The sequence below is a fragment of the Bubalus kerabau genome, chromosome 10 (genome assembly GCF_029407905.1).
Source record: "Bubalus kerabau isolate K-KA32 ecotype Philippines breed swamp buffalo chromosome 10, PCC_UOA_SB_1v2, whole genome shotgun sequence".
Lineage (NCBI taxonomy): Eukaryota > Metazoa > Chordata > Mammalia > Artiodactyla > Bovidae > Bubalus > Bubalus kerabau.
This window is the reverse complement of record NC_073633.1, coordinates 32,137,447-32,141,889: the sequence shown is the minus strand read 5'-3', so window position 1 is coordinate 32,141,889 and position 4,443 is coordinate 32,137,447. Positions and strand designations below refer to the sequence as shown.

The 4,443-nt window shown below is 35.9% G+C and overlaps 1 pseudogene; it reads right to left on the bottom strand.

Annotated features, from left to right (window-relative positions):
• Positions 1-202: 202 nt before the first annotated feature.
• On the bottom strand, positions 203-1,249 carry LOC129620517 (olfactory receptor 4K15-like; annotated as a pseudogene).
• Between the last annotated feature and the right edge of the window lie 3,194 nt (positions 1,250-4,443).

The window sequence follows — 4,443 nt, the reverse complement described above, 5'->3', positions numbered from 1 at the left end:
AAAAAAAGGAATAAAAGCACATATTTGGAGGAAGAAAGTATAAAAATACGTAAAATTCATTCAATTTTTTTTATCATCATTACTCTTTAATTCAAGTTAATCAGTCCTCCTTATTGGTAAAAACGATTTGCTTTAATATCACAGATATTCAATTTGTAAATGTCTAGCCACAGGCTACAGTGGTAATAACAGTTCTATAAATTTACTTTGTTTCTCGGAAAAGAACATTTCTTATGACTGCAGAAACCTGGCCAGACTTCAGATAGCGACTCTTCAGTTTTGACATAGCTGCCTTCATTTCTTTATTCCTTAGAGGATAGATAACAGGGTTTAAAATGGGAGTAAAGATAGTGTAGAACACTGCAAGGACTTTGTCAACTGAATAACCACTGAAGGGCCACACATAGATGAAGATGCATGGTCCAAAGAATAATATGACCAGTCAAAGAATAATATGAGCAGTCAGTGTGGAGCAGGCCTTGGCCGTGCTAGCAGAGGAGTGGCTCCTAACTGTGATGAGTGTCACAGAGTAAGAGACAACCAACAGGAGGAAGGAACTCAAAGAAAGAAGGCCACTGTCTGCAACTATTAGTAAACTGATAACATAAGTGTCTGTGCAGGCCAGTTTGATCACTAAAGGGAGGTCACAGAAAAAACTATCCACTTGATTAGGCCCACAAAAAGGCAAGTTAATAGTAAATGCCAGCTGGCTAGTGGTATGGATGAAACCCACACACCATGGAATGAGGACCAGAGTAATACACACACACCAGCTCATGATTGTCGTATAGTGGAGAGGTTTGCATATAGCAATGTAACGGTCATAAGCCATGGATACAAGGAGCACCATTTCACCCCCAGCAAATAGATGAACAAAGAAAATCTGGGCCAGGCAGGCTTCAAAAGAAATAGTCTTGTGTTCAACCAAAAAGTCTGCAGTCATTTTGGGGGTAGCAAAGGAGGCAACACATATATCTATAAGAGAGAGGTTTGCAAGCAGAAAGTACATAGGGGTATGAAGGCAGGGATCTGAGGTCACAGTGAGGATGATGAGAAAGTTTCCCAGTAGTATTGCTAGGTAGAGCAGTGAAAATATGAGAAACAAGAAAGGTTGGAGCTCCTGGGAACTAGATAAACCCAGCAACACAAATTCAGTCACCCGAGAATGATTTGTCTCATTCATTGACTTTGCAAAGGACTTCTCTTCAGTCACTTGAATAGGAGAGAAATAGAAATCAGTGAATGAACTAATTATGGTTTAATTTTCCAGTTCAGTTAGAGAGTCTAGTTTCTACTCAAATGTACTTGTTAGACCCAGACATGTCTAAATTCAACAGTGCCCTAGTAATCAAAAGGAGAACAGAGTTAGGATGGGATTTTGAGCCAAAAGTTTTCTGGAAGAGGAGGGTGGTGGTTGGGAGGTTGGTGGAGAGAATTTCAACCAATTGATTCATTAATTGCTTAAGTTTAGTAAGTTAAGTAAGCTAATTTGCAAGTGAGATTTACAAATGAGTGTTACAAATAAATATCTGAAAAGTTGTTTATACATTACAGAAATCCACTATTATTATCTACAGAGACAAAATGTCACTTTTTCTTCACTAAATAAAATAAGAACTCTTAAAAAGAGAAAAATGTGTGAACTGCTACCAGAAGGAAATACATTTTCACAAAATTAATGTACAAAAGACATTAGACACAAAAGAGTAAATGCTCTATTACTCTATTTAAATGAAGTTTAAAGACAGACAAGCAAGTCTGTAGTATTTGAAGTTAGGATAGCAGTTTTCCTTGATGGGATTAAAGAGACAGAAGGAAACATTGGAGGGGCTTTTGGTTTGCTAGTAATGGTCTGATTTTGATTCAGCTGAGTGGCTTCTTAGGATGTCCAGAAAAAAGGGGGCTTTCTTTTTCTGTCCCTTGTGGATTCTAAAAACCTCCTCCTGCCATAAGAGTTAAAATTATTTTCTCATTGCTAGTAAGATAGTTTGGGGCATTGGCTTCTTCAAAAACTATCTTTCACAATTCAGCATTAGTGGAAGATGATTGTATATTTTATGCCATAAATCATTGAGATTTGCATAATACATGAATATTTTCATCTTTTCAGATTTTTCTCTTATGACAGGGGGCTATGGACAGAAGAGGAAGAAAGTTAAGCTTTCTCACTTTTGCTCCAAAGTGGGGGAAAAAATTGTGAAGGATAAACATATAGATTATATCTATTTCCTCTTCTGTTACAGAGTAGGTCATTGACCTCAGAAAAGCTCTTAAATCAATACCTCCATTCTTAAGAATGTAGGATGAAGAGTTTGGGCAAACAAAGCTCTAAGTTTTTTGCAATATAAATCCATTCTTACTTTTAGTAAACTTGTTTTATAATAATTTAACTGTCCATTTTTCCCAGAACACTGAGCTAGGTAGGATGGTGATAGAGTAGTTAGATTTAAAACTCCCTCCTGAAAATTCTTTACTAATATTATAATCTTTACTCCTTTTAAAGAAGGTGATGGACCTTTTTCTATCAGTCTCCAGTACATTCTTTATTAAATGAAATAAGAATAGCTTTATCACTTAGTAAAAAGACACAATTTTTATACCCAATAAAAATAATGGAAACATGAATCTATTGGGAAAATATTCTAGATTAAGATCACAACTATGTCATCAGGCAGCTGTATGACATTGAACAAGTCATTTAACTGTTCAGGTCTCGTTATTCTCAGAAATAAAACATTGAGAATAATGTTGTGCTGAAAGGGACACTGAAAAACGTTTGTTAAAAGAAAAAAATTTATAAATGATAAATCTTTAAAAGTAAAAACCACGCCTATGTGAGCATTCTTAATAATGTGTTATTTCATATCAGAGTATTTTCTTTCTGACAATAATGCCTGTTCAAGGATGGTGTTATCTAACTTTTCAAAGAACAAGTTTACTCTACTGGATGGGCTCATGTAAATTCTTTTTTTTTTTTATACTTTAGAGTGAATTCATGCAATCATAGGCGTTTTTGCTAGGAGGCTTGCAGATTCCTCCTTTCCCTAAATCTTATGAGATAAAGCCTCTTTCCAATACTTTTTATCGCTGAAATATTATGCCTGATAGGTAAGATGAAGTAGGCATGAGTATAATTTACAGATGCCAATAAACTCTACCAGTTCAAAGTTAGAAAGAACATCAGAAACTTTCTTGACTGTCTACTTGTTCCATGCTCTTCTCCTTTCCTGGTCCCTCACTGTTGTATGGGCCTCAGAAAGACGCAAATAAAATGCTGCCTCTTATCTAAGATAAAATGAAGAGTGTGCACACATCTTTATCTATGATCATTAAGTCTCAGAAAGGATTTAGTTGTCAGGCACAAGTTACCAACAAAAACTGACATGGCCCTCAGATGATGAACCATAAAAACAGCTTTACTTCTAAAGAAGGTAGGAGGCACAGTGCCTGTACCTGGGATGGACTTGTCTCCAAGGATGTGGGACAGGGGTGGATGCTATATCCTGATGGAAGTCCTTCATAGCTGGGGGAGCACTTGGAGCTCTCAGAAATCTGAGATGGTAAAAGAGGTAGTAAAAAGAAGCAAAGAAGCGATGAAAAGATATTTTCAAATGTTGCACAGAATTTAGCCTAGTTGTTGTTACATTGCTTTTCTTCATGATAGCAGTAAATAAGGAAATACGTTGGCAATCACAGCAATTTTTAGAGACTTCTAGAAATTAAAATCAATAAAACTTCACTAAAGGTCACATAAAGAAGACTGAATCCTGACCTACATTCCAGCCACATATCCTTGGGAAATGTGACCTTCCAACTTAGCCTCCAGAGATATGAATGGAATTACTCAAATAGTTAAAACATTTATATCCAGGAGGAACTCAAAACATTCCAGATATAATTTTTTCATGTAAGCCTTCTTTTTCTGATCAGAAAAAATTTTAGTCAGAAATATTAATCAAACCCACTCCAGATATTTTTTTGGAAGCACAATCAATTATAGTTATTGCCATGAAATTTAGATTTTGTAAAGTTCCTGAATTGTCTGGAAATTTAATCATTTTCTCAAAATAATGCTTAGAAAAATTTTAGACTTCTTCCTTCTTTTCCTACTCTCCTTAATTTTAAAGTACATATTAATTTTTCCCTCCTCAGAGATATGTATGATCTTCATATAAATGAATTAGACATTTTATCCTGTAACAATATAATAGGTTTAACCATATTAGTGGAGCTTCTCCGATGACGTAAGCGGTGAAAACCTGCCGGTCAATGTAAGAGACATGGGTTTGATCCCTGGATTAGGAAGATCCCCTAAGAAGGAAATGGCAACCCACTCCAGTACTCTTGCCTGGAAAATCCCATGGACAGAGGAGCCTGGAGGGCTACAGTCCATAGGGTTGCTAAAACTTGGACGTGAATGAGCACACATGAATGAAAACATTA